General features: G+C 44.9%; 1 non-coding gene across 1 annotated transcript; it reads left to right on the forward strand.

Moving 5' to 3' along the window:
- The first annotated feature begins 13,696 nt into the window (after positions 1-13,696).
- TRNAC-GCA (transfer RNA cysteine (anticodon GCA)) lies at positions 13,697-13,768 on the forward strand. Its single transcript has one exon. It is a non-coding gene; the product is annotated as a tRNA-Cys (tRNA).
- The last annotated feature ends 1,654 nt before the right edge of the window (positions 13,769-15,422 follow it).

Raw genomic sequence — 15,422 nt, forward strand, 5'->3', positions numbered from 1 at the left:
CTACCCCCCGACCCTCGACCCCCTGATCCCCCAGCCCACCTGCTCACCTGCTCAAGACCCCCTGACCGCGAACCCGCGACCCCCCGGGCCACCTGTCCACCTGACCCCGACCCCCCGACCCCCTGACCCCTGGCCCACCTGATCCCCCGACCCCCCGAACCGTGGCCCACCTAACCCCAACACCCCCACCCACCTGACCGCGACCCCCGACCCCGATCCCCGACCCCGACCCAACAGCCCACCGGCCCACGGCCGGGCGCGCGCTGAGTCACCGCCCGGACCCGGTGCCCGACCTACCTCCGGCCGCGCCTCGCGAGCGCCTCCGGCTTTGGACCCCCCCGCGCCCGGAGGGACTCGGTTACCAAAAAGAATCTCCCCGCTCCAGGGACCGACCGGCCCCCCCAAGTGACCGCGGCGACGGCAGCCGCTCCCCCTGCGAGCCCCAGGAGACCTGCGCCTTCTCCTCGAGGGCACCGCCACGTCGCCTCTGCTGCTTCAGGGCCTGCCAGGCGATATGCGCTTCTTATGTGTTGAGTACTTCTTTGAACAGCTGTAGCTCACGTCTACCCTTGGTTTGAAATGGAAAAAATTCTTCTAACAATAGGAATATAGTTCGGTAAATGCTGGTGGGCAGCCACTTAGAACTTTCTATGACGTGTTCATTACTTATAAAGCATATTTTAGTGGAATGAACGATGGAACACAATACCATCATTTAAAATTATTTTGTGAAGAACTGGTAGCGGAAGACGTTCATGATATTTTAAGAGAAGCCTGTCCAGATCCCATTTTTATTTTTAAGATGAATCTATATATATAAAGACAAGTTTGGAAGCATATAGTCTTAAGTAGTTTTCTTTAACGGTGAGACCACGGGCCATCTTTACACATTTTCTAACTTTTTACAAATTTTTAAATTTTGTAATAACAATAATAATACTGTATAATAACAAGAATAGTATTTTTAAATGAGAAAGAGAGAAAAAATCAATAAATAAATTGAAAAAACTCCTTAAGAGGCGAACTGGAGCTGGCGGAGGGAAGGAGGCCCCCATGTGGTCACAAAGATGCATTTCCTTCCCGAATTTCCTCTGCTAGGTGGGACTCTTTTCCAAAGAGGAGGAACCTACGTCCCCCGGTGCCCCACACTCCTGGGCTTGGGGTCTAGCAGCCGGGGTCCTGAGGTGCCCTTTGTTTTCTCTGTCAGCCTGGGCTGAACGTTCAACCAGGGGTCATCCTGGATGCATTCTTCTTTGTGTATAAAGTGGAATCTCCCCAGGAGTGGAAGAGGGGAGACTCTTTACTCAAACTGGTTGGAGAGGTCTGTTCCCTTCACCTCATTTTCTTTTCCTCATTTCTTTCTTCACCTCATTTCTGGTGCCCACCAGCTCTCAGGGATTGTCCCTAAAATGGGAGGGGGTAGGGATTTCCAGCTTGGAGCCCCTGGCATCCTTTTGCCTTTTGGAGTAAATCCCTGAGAGAGTAACATCAGCCCACTCAGTACAGCAGAATGTTCCGGAATCTGCCCCGAGGTCCTTTTCCTGTTTTTTCCCTCTAGCTCTTCTCCTACATGAATCTTTCCTTTCCCAAATAACACATCTCCTCTGCCAGGGTGGATCTCTGTTTTGTGGACCTAAACCTTCTATAATTTGGGGAATATTATTAAGAAAAATACTTCACAAAATTACAAATTTAAAAGTAGGGGGCCGGCCCCCTGGCTTAGCGGTTAAGTGCGCGCACTCCGCTGCTGGCAGTCCGGGTTCCGATCCCGGGTGCGCACCGCTTCTCCCTCCATGCTGAGGCTGCGTCCCACATACAGCAACTAGAATGATGTGCAGCTATGACATACAACTATCTACTGGGGCTTTGGGGGGAAAAAAATAAATAAATAAAATCTTAAAAAAAATAAATAAATAAATAAAATCTTTAAAAGTAGGTACAGAGTTGGTGCAAGGGAGGCACTCTGAAGCTTAAGCTTCATTAGCTTAATGGTAAAGTCTTTGATTAAAAAAAAAAGCCATCAGAACATATTTAGGCCTTGCGTAGGTTGGCACATATACACTGGCAGTATTGTGGGAGGAACCGGGGGTCGGAGTCCTGAAAGTTCGACCACTAACTGGTTGAGGTCCTTGGGCAGGTCAGCCAGCCTCTCAGGGCTCTCCTTGCTCATATGTACAATGAGGAAGTTGGCCTAGGCTATCCTGTAAATTTCCTGGGTCTTACCTTCCTTTCACCACCAGTTTGCTTTGACACTGGACCCAACTGAAGACCACTGCTCCACTCTCATTGTGGCCTGTTTGGTGGTGACTCTGCATGACAGCTCGCTTATCTTCTCATGACCCCTTGTGTGGGCCAGCTCCTGGGTTACCCTGGTGAAGGGGGCTTCTTCCTGTTCAAGGAAGCAGAGGTGTTGTCTCCATGGTGATATGGCTCCTTGGGGTCCTAGTGCTTCCATGATGGGATGTATTTCATGCCTCATGGAGGATGTGAGCAGCTCACACCCTGGGCTTATGTGACCATCTGCGTGTCCCTCGAATGAATTCTTCCCAGGAGAGAGGAGCTGATTGGGTCGGTTCTTACATCCAACAGGCAGTGCCCCTTTTGAGCAGAGTTGGAAGCCAAGGCTGCCAGAGGTGGTTGGAGGCCAGAATAGCACTGTTAGTTGCCTCTGTGCACTTGGCACAAACCATCAGCAACTTTTTGTGGAGAGAACTGTGTGGATTACTTTCCTCCAAAGGGAGTGGTGGACATGAGAAACCTTTAAATTTCGTGAGCCTCTTCCAATACAAGCCCTTATCGCCTACTCTGGCTGTTTGCGCTGGGTACTCCTCTGGGCAAGGGCCGTGACTTGCTCATCTTTGTGTTCCCCAAGACTGGTAAACTGCCTTGCACACCACTGGGAAGAAAGTGTGTGCGTGTGTAAGCCAGTCATGGTGCCGATAGGGAGACTTATCTGAGGGCCATGTGTGGGAGGGATGGAGAGGGATAAGAGATCAGTCAGGAGGCTACTGCCAGAGTCCCAGCATGAGGTGAGGAAAGGTCCGACCAAGTGTAGCAGGAGGGGGACAGAAAGGAAGGAACAGAACAGAGAGAGCTGAAAGGATATGCAGTAAGAGGCAGCAACCAACCGCATGTGCAGCGTATGTGAAAACGGATTCCAGGAGAGGTCCTGAGTCTGAATGGAAACAGCGTGCATCTGCAACAGAAATAGAGTGATCAGAAATAGGAGCTAGTTTTCAGGAACGTGATTGAAAAAAATTCAACTTTTGATATATGCCAGGGCCATTTCTAGGTAGAAATTACCTATCCCGGCAGATTCTCAGACCAGCTCCATCAGAGTCTCTGCGGAAGCTTGTGAAAGATATAGTTTTCTGGATCCCATCCCAGATTTACTGAATCAAAATCTCTAGGGATGGGCCCTGAGGACTGTGGGGAAAACTTTTTTAAAAGAAGTCTGTTTTTAACAAGCTCCTAATAGGGATTGAGGGTAGGGATGGGGGTGGGGCTCTGATGCACAGTCAAGTTTGGGCAATTATGATTTGCCCAAACTTCCACCTAAGACAAGCATCCCTGGTAGGTAGCTCTCCAGACTCTGTTTGCAAAAAGAACAAAAACAAACCCCACTTGGATTGGTATTCAAGACCTCCCATAGCCTTTCCCTCCATTTCCAATTTTTTGGCTCAGTCTGTCCAGATATGTGCTGTAAGATGGCATGAGAATCTCCACTTCTGTGCCTTTCCTCATGTTCTGTCCCCTCCTCTAACCCACCTAGAGCCCCACATCTTTCCCAGACCAGCTCATGCCCTAATTCTTCCACCAAGCCTTTGTAGCCCAATCAGCCTTGGCCAAGCTCATAACTTTTAATATTGGTACCATTCATTTGGCACTCAGGGAAAAATCATAACACAAGGTAGTAGTGTCCTAACTCACCTCATAGATCATAAGTTTCCTGAGAGCAGGGGCTCTATCTTAGTCCTCTTGTCTCCCCTACAGGCCTGATACCCTACAGGGCCTGATAGGTTTACAGAGCATAATTGCTTAGTACAAATCTTAACCGATTATTCTATGTAGTGTGATGAACTATGGTCCCAAGAATTCGTCACTTCCCTCTGGTCTATTACCACTGCCACCCTCACCTCTTTCACCCTCCTAGAAAAATCCAAGGTGGGGTGGTCGTTGAGCGTCTGCAGCTCACCCAGAAGGAGCCTGGGGAGGCTGGTGAACATGAGACATGTGAGCCCAGGGGATCAGAGAGGCCTGAAGCACGTGGTTCAGACTGTTCCTGCTGACCCAGGAGCCCCTGCAGGTACTTCCTATGCTTAGACAGGTACAGCAGTGTGCATAGACCTTGATTTTTCCAGCTGCTCCCTTAGGTCTGAGGTTTTCCTTGGGAACAGGCACACAGCCTAAAGATTCAGTCCTAGGACTTTCACAAAGGTTGTGGTAGTCATTACTGCGGTTCACCGAATATTTCCAGTTGGCGTCCCCTGAGGGACATGGCTGGTTGGGTTGGGCCATGAGACAAATTCTGGCCAATGAGTTGCCATTTCTGGGCTAAGCATTTAATTACAGGTTGGGGACCTCCAAAGGTTTCATTCCCTCTACTTTGGTGACCAGCAATATTTAAGAATTAGCCTGCATTCTGGAGGGAGGAGACGTTAAATAGGGGTCCCAGCCAACCCCTGACGAGCATGTAGCATGAGTGTGAAACAAACCTTTGCTGTAAGAAGCTCTGTGAGTTTGGGGTTAATTATTACCACAGCTTAACCCAGCCTATCTTGACTGGTACCAAGTCTTGGTGAAAGGTGACCTGGCATTGGGGCAGATGTCCTTGGTTCCAGGTGGTGTCTGTTCCAGCTTGACTTCTGTCTCACACAAGCCTTTCTCACACCAAGGGAAAGAAGGCTCTGTCTGAGGGCCACCGAGGACGATGCCCTGCAGCTCTTAGAGCGGCAAAGAGCTGGAGAACTTGCAGTTGGCTCTGGAGTTCCTCCACAGGGCAAGCGCCAGGTCCCTTCCTAGAACCCTCAGGGAAGACTGCAGAAGGAGTTTGGTTTTCAGGGCCTCAGCTCTGAGGAGCCATCTCCTTTCCAGCTCTTCTGCTGGGAGGCCCTGCAAGTCCCTGGGATCAGCTGGCTGTGGACCAGCGCCTCACAAACATTCGACACCACAGCACTCAAGGACGAAGACAAGTGAGTGTGTCCTGTGGGTCTGGACACCGCCTGAAGTGGCCCGCAGCAAGCCAGGAGTTGTACTGAGTTGTCATACTTCAACGATCCACATAAATCTTGTAGTCCCCTATAACACTTCCATGGTTGTTAGAATTTTAAAAGATTGTTTTGACTTATGAACCACTGAAAAAAGTTGATGATGCGGTGCTTCAAGACCCTTCTCTTGCTCCCACACCCCTTGTCACTCTGGACCTTCCTCCTGGGGGGGGGTCCACATCTCAGTCTGAGAAGCACAGCTCCAGGGAGTCTCAGGTGTCGCTGAGTTTCCACCGTGAGGACATCACCCTCAGCTAACCTGAGGGAAGCTCCTGATGTGGCTTTAGACAGCCAGGGGCAAGGTGGGAGTGTGGCAAATGTGTGGAGGAAGTTTCAGTGCCCTGGCATCCATGATTGCCCTTCATGCTTTCTAGAACCTTCCATAGCCTCCGTTATTTTGATATGCTGATGTCAAAACTTGCCTACGCTGAGAGTGTCAGTGACTGACAACAGCTTAGAGAGTGACCCATCCCAGGGCCCCTGCATCTTCCCTGGGGTCAGAGCTTTGAGCCTCAGGAATGAAGGATTAAACCCCAGGGCATTCCAGGCTCCCTCAGCAGAGGGAAAGACTCTGGGCCTGGATGCTCCAGGGCAGAAGTGAGGTCACCTTGAGCTAGTAAAGATGAGGAGGAGAGCAAAACAATATAGGTGGGTCTTACTTTAAGCAAACCCCAAATGTAAAAAAATCCAGACGTGAAACAAGCACAAGAGTTTGTTTTTAGATGTATTTTTAAAAATTCAACAACTAAGTTCTCCACAGCTTTTGAAAATACCATTTTAGTTACAAAAATTAGATTTCTCACCATATGTATTCAGGAACACCCACTGTGCAAAACACGGCCCATCTCAGGAATGACATTATTAATTGTAATAGAAACAACTTATTACTCAGATTCTGATGCATATTTATAAGAGATTTTGAAGTTTTAGAAGGCTGATTCCTGAAATCATCAATTTTTGATGACCTTGTAATGAATACAAAACTGCCTGTGGCTTTCAAGAGGGAAGCCTGTCATATCAAAGGCTAGTTTTGATGAAATTAGGAACATTTTATGGGGACACCGAGTCCTTTCTAGCTTGGCTAGGGACAAAACCTACTCAGTAGAAATTAGTCAACAAGTCCATATCGAGTACCTACCAAGTCCAATTTATAGATTTATCTGGATAAAAGAGAATATCTGAAAATATAACTGTCCTAGGAAAACAGGTGTGCAAGTTCAGCCTGGCATTGAGCATGAGGAGTCTATAATCAAGGTGACCACATTTTCTAAGCAAAAAACCCAGGGTTTTTAGTATAACAAAGGATTTTTATGTCATTTACTTATGCTAAGAGATAGTCTGGGAGATGTAATTTGAACCCCCAAAATAGAAAAATCTGGGACAACTTATAGATTCATCTGGATAAAAGAGAATATCTGAAAATATAACTGTCCTAGGAAAACAGGCGTGCAAGTTCATTTGTTCAGCAAAAACTGCTCAGGGTCAAGCATAATGATGAAATGTGCAGTTGTTGCCTCAAGAAGCTGAGTGTCTAGTGGGAGACGGACATGCAAACCAACAACGATAAGGGCGTGGATGTGAAAACAACATTCAGTAGAGTGAAGAAGGAGTGCTAAGTCTTGCCTGGGAGTCAGGGAAGGCTTCTCAAAGCGTGCAACTTGAACCAGACAGGGAAGGGTCAGTAGGAGTTTGCTAGGCAGACAAGGTGGGGCAAGGAACATTCCAGACAGGAATCAGAATGTCTGGGGAATGAAACAATACACTTCTAAATAACTCACAGATATTAGAAAATATTTTGAAATGAATGAAAATGAAAACAGAACATGTGCAATATTTGCATGTTACAGCTCAAATCATACTTGGAAATTTAAATCCTTAAATTCACACATTAGAAAAGGAGGAAAGGCTGAAAAATCAGTAATACAAGTAACCATTTCAAGAAATCAGAAAAAGGACAATAAATTAAACCCAAAGAATGTAGAAGGAAGGAGATAATATAGATAAGAACAGAAAACGAATGTTCATAGACGGGATCAACAAAGCCAAATTTGGCCAGTGAAAAAAACTAATAAAATTGATCAGCCGTAACCATGACGGAGAAAGCAAGAGAAAAAGAAATAAGCTACACAGAGGTGACATGAGGAATGATAAATGAGAAGGCACTTCAGATCCTGGAGACAGTGAAGAGATAAAAGAGGAATATTATGAACAACTTGATGCCAAGAAGTCTGAAAAATTAGATGTAATTTTCAAGGAAAATGTCAAATTCCTTGAAAAACATAATTTATTAAAACTGACCAAGAAGAATAGAAAATTGAATACTTTTATATCTATTAAATAGACTCTATAACTAGAAACCTTCTAAGAAGGAAAACTTGAGGCTCAGTTGGCTTCACTGGTGAATTCTTCCAAATATGTAAGGAAGAGCTAACGTTAATCTTACATACAATCTTCCAGAGAATTAGAAAACTAGGGAATACTTCCCAATATATTTTATGAGGCCAATGTAACATTGATATTAAAAGCTGAAAAGACGAGAGAGGACTATTACAGGCCAATCTGTCTTAGGAACTAGATGAATCCAGTAACATCTAAAAGGATAAAACACTATGACCAATCAGACTTATTCTAGCAATTCAAGGTTGATGTAACATTTGAAAATCAATGACTAGAATTCATCACATTAATAGAATAAAAGGGGAGAATCATATAATCATCTTGATAGCATTTGAAAAATTCAACATCTACTCATGATAAAAAACTCTTAACATACTATTCATAGAAGTCCTGTGGCTGCTGTAACAAATAACCACAGACTTGGTGGCTTAAAACAACACACACCTATTATTTTACACTTCTGTAGGCCACAAGTCCAAATTAGTTTCACTGGGTCAAAACCAAGGTGTCGGCAGGGCTGCACTCCCTCCAGAGGCCCTAGAGGAGAATCCACTCCTCTCCTCTTCTAGCTTCTGGTAGCTGCTGGCATTCCTTGCTTTGTGGCTGCATCACTCCAATCCTGGCCTCCGTGTAGTATTGCCTTCTCCTCTTGTTTGTGTCAGATCTTCCTCTGCCTCTCTTTTATAAGGACACTTGTGACTGCATGTAGGGCTACCCGGATTATCCAGGATAATCTCTCCACTTCAAGATCCTTAACTTAATCACACCTGCACAGACCCCTTTTTCCATATAAGGTAACATTTACAGGTTTCAGGGATTAGGACTTGATATCTTTGGAGGCCATTATTCAGCCTTCTATAGAAGGCAATGTTATTAATCTGATAAAGGAGATTAGAAAACTTCTATAGTAAGTATTATACTTAACGAGGAGATAGATACTGGAAGGTTTTCCTTTGAGATTAGGAAAGAGGAAATGTCACCCAGAGCTACCACTTCTATTCAACTATGTTTCCAAGGTCCTGGCTAGTGCAATAAGGAGAGAAAAAGGAATAAAGAGCACAGATGATAAGAAAGGAAGAAATAAGACTGTCATTATTCACAGATGATATCATCGTGTGTGCAGAAAATCCAAAACAATAGACAGATGAACTGTGAGAATTAATAAGTGAACTTACCAAGTCACTAGATACAAGATGAAATACAAAAACCAATTATATTTCTATATGACAGAAATTAAAAAGTTAGAAAAGTTTCAAACAATTCTATTTATAATAACATAAAAGAACAACTACTGAGGAATAAAAATAATCAAAGATGTACAATATCTCTCTACAGAAAACTATAAAACATCACTGAGAAAAATTAAAGACCTAAAAAATGGTGGAATATACTAAGTTAATAGAATGAAGGACTAAATATAGGAACTACAATAATTCTCCTTTCATCCTTATCTATAGATTCAGAGTAATCTCAATCAAAATCACCTAATTTTTTGTGAATATTTACACACTGATTCTAAAATTTTTGTGGACATTCAGGAGGCCAGGAACAGCACTCCACTCATGAAGGAAGAGAACAGAGTTGGAGGAATTACACTACCTGGTACACTATTATGGTAATAAGACAGTGCGGTACTGGTGCGTGAGTAAATACGTAGATCAATGGAACAGAATAGAAAGTCCAGAAACAGACCTACACATATACCGGCACCCGATTTATGACAAAATTGGTGCTGCAGAGTAGTGAGGGGAAGAATGGTTTTTCCAATGAACCTTGCTGGGTTAGCTGGATAACCATATGGAAAAAAAGTCTAGACACACGCAGTACACCAAAATCAATTCCTGGTGGACCGCAGCTCTGGATGTAAAAAAATAAACAGTATATTTCTGGAAGAAAACATAAAGGAATATCTTCGTGCCCTAGTAAAAAGGTAAAGATTTACTAAAGAGAACACGAAAAGCACTAAATATAAAGGAAAAGATGAATAAATCAGACCATTATAATTAAGCACCCTATTCATCAAAGGACCCAGTTAAGAAAGCTAAAGGTCAAAGAGAAGATATTTGAAATGCATATAGTTAACAAAGGGCTTATATCCAAATATAAAAGTAAGGCCTACAAATCAATGAGAAAAAAAGACTCTCGTGGATAATCCAATAGAAAAATGGAACTTGAGCAGGCACATCACATAAGACAATGTCCAAATGGCCAATAAATTAGTACATATGACCATTTTGGAAAACTGTGTGTCATTAACTACTAAAACAGAACTGCTGAATACCTATGATCCAGCAGTTCTACTCCTTAGTATATACCTAACAGAAAAGCACACGTGTCTTCATCAAAGACGTGTACAAGAATTTTCATAGCTCTTCTTCCTAATAGCCGCAAGCTGACAACAACATAAACGTCCTTCAACAGTAGCTTAGATAAATAACTAATGAATATTCATATAGCAGAATATCATACAGCAATGAATGTGAACAACCCATTCTTACATACCGTAGCATGGCTGGATATCACAAACCTAATGAAGGGAGAGAGACATATAAAGTCCAAAAATAGGCCAAAAATGGTGTCAGAAGTTAGAATAGTGGTTAGTTTTGGAGAGAGGACACTATGACTGGGAGGATGCACAGGGGTGGTTTTGGGGGTACTGGTAATGTTTTATATTCTTCTTTTTGTTTTTAAATTAAGTTCTAAAAGGTATTTTCTTCTAACTTACTATTTTGAAAAATCTCAAGTCTCTAGAAAAGCTATAAAAATAGTACAGTGAAAATCCTTATACTCTACCTGGATCACCGATTGCTAACATTTTGCCATATTTGCTATCTCTCTCTCTCTCTCTCTCTCTCTGTCTCTCTCTCTCTATATAGATATGTATACATGTATGTATGTATGTATTCTGATTCACTAGAACGTTAGTGGAAGATATCCTGGCACCCCTAAATATTTCAATGTGCATTTTCTAAGGACAAGGCATTGTCCTACATAATCACAATACACTCAGGAAGTTTATCAACAGTATAATCCAATCATCTGTTATGCAATCCGTATCCTATTTTCTTTAATTGTCCCAAAAATGTCATTGATTTACTTCCAATGCAGGGTCCAATCAAAGCTCACGTGTCTTTAGATCGCTTTAATCTAGAAGAGTTGTCTAGTTTTCTATTTTCTTTCAGGAAGTTGACATTTTAGAAAAGTCCAAGCTAGTTTTGCAGAATGTCCATGCAGTCAACATACATATGACAGCATGGCTGGATCTCCCAAAGAAAACACTGGGGGAAACAGTATGTGAAGTTAAAAAATAGGCCAAAAAATGTGTTAGCCGGGATAGTGGTTGCTTTTGGGGAAAAGGATTTGTCTGATGGTTTCCTCATTATTTACATTGAAGTTCAACATTTTAGCAAAATGACTACAGAGGTGATGTTATGTCCTCAGTGCATTACGTCGAGAGGCAATGATGTCAGTTTGTTCCCCTATTGATGAAGTTGAATTTCATTATTCAATTAAAGTGATGTTTGAAAGATTTTTCTACATCCTGTTCCCCAATGATTTTCACCTAACAAATTTAGCAGCCATTAACGATTCTTACCTCAATCAATTTTTACAATGGTGGTTATGGTGATTTTATATTTCTATCATTCCTTTTACATCTATTAGTTGACGTTTTTGTAAAGAAGAGCTTCCTTTTTCCACCTAAAATTAAAAAAAGACAATATGGATTCACAGATTCTTTATTTTATTTTATTTTTAAATTATTTATTTATTTTTGCTGAGAATGATTGGCCCTGAGCTAACATCTGTGCCCATCTTCCTCTATTTTCTAAATGGAACGCTGCCACAGCATGGCTTGATGAGTGGTGTGTAGGTCTGCACTGGGATCTGAACCTGTGAACCCCAGGCCGCCCAAGCGGAGCACGCAAAGTTACCACTATGCCACCGGGCGGGCCCCCAGATTCTTTAATTCAATGAGCTATAACACATTTCTCTCTTTATTTGTTTTGATGCTCAAATTGACCCCAATTTAGCCAGTGCTGGCCCTGTGTTCTGTTGATGTGTCCTCATCAGTTTTTGAGCACGTTCCTACTTTCTGGCACAACAAGTTCCATTGTTCACGTTTTCGGTTTCCTGCTCAGCCCTCGATTTGGCCGTTTCTCCAAGAGTTCCTGGTTCCTTTTAATGGTATTTAACAGCCACGATATGGGCATTAGGAGTGCTCATTGAAACTGAGTTGTTGCTTCCAGCCCCTTTTGGAGGACAGAGTTAGGAAAGGTCTGTGTGTGTGAGTGTGTGTGCACGCGAGTGTGTGTGCACATGTGCGTGTGTATTCACAAGGCTACTCACGTTTCCAGTCCAACTCCACAGTTCTTCCTTGCTTTCCTCCAGCCCATATTTTTATCTCCTGTCTCTCACAATTAGAACCCTGGTTCCCCAAAATATCAATACATTTACTCATTTGCTCAAAAATAAATTTTGTAAGTTATACCAAAACAACTTACTAAGTAAAGTTCAATATCTCATTGTCGTTCAGTATCTCTTTTTTTCCTTAGGATGTATGCCACTGAGGGTGTTTTCTTCTTTGTGGTCATGTTATCAATGTGATATGCCATTAGGTTTTTTGTTTATATTTATTTTTAGGTTTATCTCCTCACACTTGTTGCACTATGTTTTGGAAATGTAAGACATTGAAATGATTCAAAAGTCAAGGCTATATAAAGTGTACGCTCAGAGAAGAGGCGTTCCCTCCTCCACCCTTGCATCTCATTTCCATCCACCTGTGAGTAATGTTCCATTTCTTGATCTGGATGTGAGGTTACACAGGTGTATTTATTTTTACTCTTCATAAAGCTGAACGCTTATGATTTGTGCATTTCTGTGTGTTTCATACATGAATGAAAAAGTTAATAAAATAAACCAGTGAGATGTGCCAGTCGGTGTTCAATCAGAGCAGCGGAATCACTGTAAGTATCACTGAATAAGGGAATTATTACAGAAATAAGGCCTTGCACAATTCTAGGATGAGCTGAGAGAAGTAACAGTCCAGAAGGGGGAGTTGGAGGATCAAAGAACAGTCAGTAAGGAGCTGTCCTAAAGCACGGCAACTGGGAGTCAGAGAGGCAGGCGAGTCTGGGGAGATGGGCACATGCCACAGCTGGCGTGGGACCGTGAGAGGCTGTGAAAAGGGCGATACGAAATGACCACTTCTGCTCAGCTACCACTTCTGCAGGTCCTCAGCTGGGCGTCTGGTGGCAGCACTGGGGCTACTGTTGATGGACAGGGCTGGTAGGGCTTCATGTGCCCTGTGGGCTGGTGTCTCTTCCCTACACTTTTGGGGTCTATGTGGCCTTTTGATCTTGGTGCTGTTGGCACCGACAAGGTCTGTTTTCACTTTCTAGGTCTGCAGTGCTGGGTCTCAGGCCAGGGGATCGTCCAGCAGAGGCAGCTGTGGTCCTGATTCTCGGGCGCAGTCCCTGCTGCTCCAGCTGTGCTCGCCTTCTGGTCTGAGGCCTCTTGGGACAGCCAGGGCAGCGTCCTGGGCCCCAGGATGGGGGTTGTGGCCTTTCAGGCTAAAATATTCAAATAATTTTTCTGGATTCAGTCAAGATCCTGCCAAAAGCCAAGAAGCAGCGGTAGTATCAGGGAAGAGGAGCTGAGAGGAGGAGACAGGCAACAAACCCCCAGTGCATCCAGTGGTGGGGGCTGCGGATGGGGGAGAGAGAGAGTGCTGTGGGCAAGTTTAGAGAAGACAGAGCTTGCTGAGGAGAGGGAGGAAGCTGGGGTGATCCTTAGCAATGAGTTTTCAAACAGGTGCCTTGAAGCGGCACTAAGAAAGATGAGACTGCAAGATTGTGAGCAGAGAAGGTTTCTGGGGGCCAAAATTGGGAGGGGTCAAAAGGTGCTAATTTGCTGTGAGGCAAATTTTCCCTATCTCCAGAACTTTCTAAGAAGTAATAGAAATGTCAGTGCACAAGGATGAGGGCATTGCAACACAGGTGAAAAGGTATTCATTAGACATCTCTGAAAAGTAAGGGGGTGTAGCTTGGGGGTAGAGCATTTGACTGCAGATCAAGAGGTCCCTGGTTCAAATCCAGGTGCCCCCTGAAGTGTTTGGTCTCAGTACCCACACCAAATGTCACCTTTAGGTTGGTTCATCTCTTCCCTGGATTGGGGTGGTATAGTAGTTGGTGATGAGGGTGGAAGTGAAAGGGATCTCCTGGGCTGGGGCAATGGAAAGTCCCAGAACCAGAGCTGTGGTTCTAAGCACAACCATGTTTGTTAAGGTGATGCGTGGACTCTGGGAGTGTGGTCAGGCATCCATGTTCCCTGGGCCCCACGTCCAGAGATTCTGATTTGTTAGGTCTGAGCTGGGGCTTGAGTTTTATTTTTCAAGAGCCCTCTTCTTTCTTTTCATCTACCCGTGTCACAGAAACACCAGAGGATTCTTCTGGGCTGCCAGATTTAGCAACCACTGTTCTGGATCATTCTAAAAGCCTTTCTAGAATAACATCAGTGGCTTTAGATGTCTTCGCCATGAATTGGCGGGAGGAGAGGCGGCAGGGCTACGGGCTCCCAGGCGGGAGAGGGTCAGGGCCTGGGGGAAGGAGCAGGTGAGCAGGAACCGGTTAGTTTGCAGTGGAGCTGTTCTCATGGGCTGACGGAAAATAAACCGAGTGTCACTGAGGCTACACGGGTGCTTATTCGACAGTTACAGCAAGTGAGGGTGCAAGCAGGGCTGGAGCCTTTGCCTGCAGAGCCAGTGGTCTCCTGCTGAAACCCATGTGCCTCCTACCTGCCTTCAGCTTTTTACTTATTGAAGGAATACCTTTTCCCCTCTGGGTCCTGTGGAATTGAGTCTTCCTGCAGGGAGAGAAGAGAGGAGAGACAGTTCACATCTTCGCCAGAAAGGCTCTCTAGCTTCCTGCAGCCCCAGGTGAACCGCTCCAGGGCTGACTCGGTCCCCTCCTTAGCACTCATCCTTAGAGTCTCGCGGATGTTGCCTTTGCTGTGGGAACATCCCACCTCCACCACACGTGGCCACCTCCGTGGGGGAAATGTGAGTTTTGATGCCTCTTGTCTGCTCCCCCAACACTGAGCACAGGGCTATGCCCGCAGCAGGCCCCTAGGGTCCAGTCCGAGCTGCTCCCAGGGACTGCACAGAGTGAAGGGGCTAAAGGAGGGGCAGTGAGGGGGCTCTTCAGCTGCTCCATTCGAGGGGCTGCGGCCACTTCAGTCATGAGGCCCCGTGCCACCCCGGGGGGCTACTTCCCTGCCCCCTGCATTCACGCAGGGACCCCAGTCACCTGTCCAGAGCAGGGACACCAAAATGCACCGGGGGACATCTGCTTCCCGTCTGAGCAGCAGGGACCCGCAGGGCCACTGGATGAGCGAGCCGCCACATGTTTTCTCAGGAAGATGAACAGGTGGCCTGCTCTAGGGAGTCGTGTAATGCTCACGGTGGAATTGTGGAGGAACCTGGCAAAGGCAGGGTTTCAGTTCTGTTCTCATTAGTGCTCAGTCACTGTTCGTGGCAGCATCCAGAGGGTGGACCAGTTGTCCCTTGAGGGCATTCTTATTTTAGGTCAATAACCCATGTCATGACCGTATAGGGGGCTTCCGGCCAATTCACTCCTGCAAGCTGTACCAGACTTCAGTGTGTGAGTTTACTGCCTTAGTTTATTCCACTTGAAATTCTTATTTGGGACGTGAGGAGACCTCTCACTCCACTCAACCTCTTTGTAGACTCAAAAGCAACAG

This window comes from Ceratotherium simum, chromosome 1, assembly GCF_057802395.1.
Source record: "Ceratotherium simum simum isolate JZ-2026a chromosome 1, ASM5780239v1, whole genome shotgun sequence".
Classification (NCBI taxonomy): Eukaryota; Metazoa; Chordata; class Mammalia; order Perissodactyla; family Rhinocerotidae; genus Ceratotherium; species Ceratotherium simum.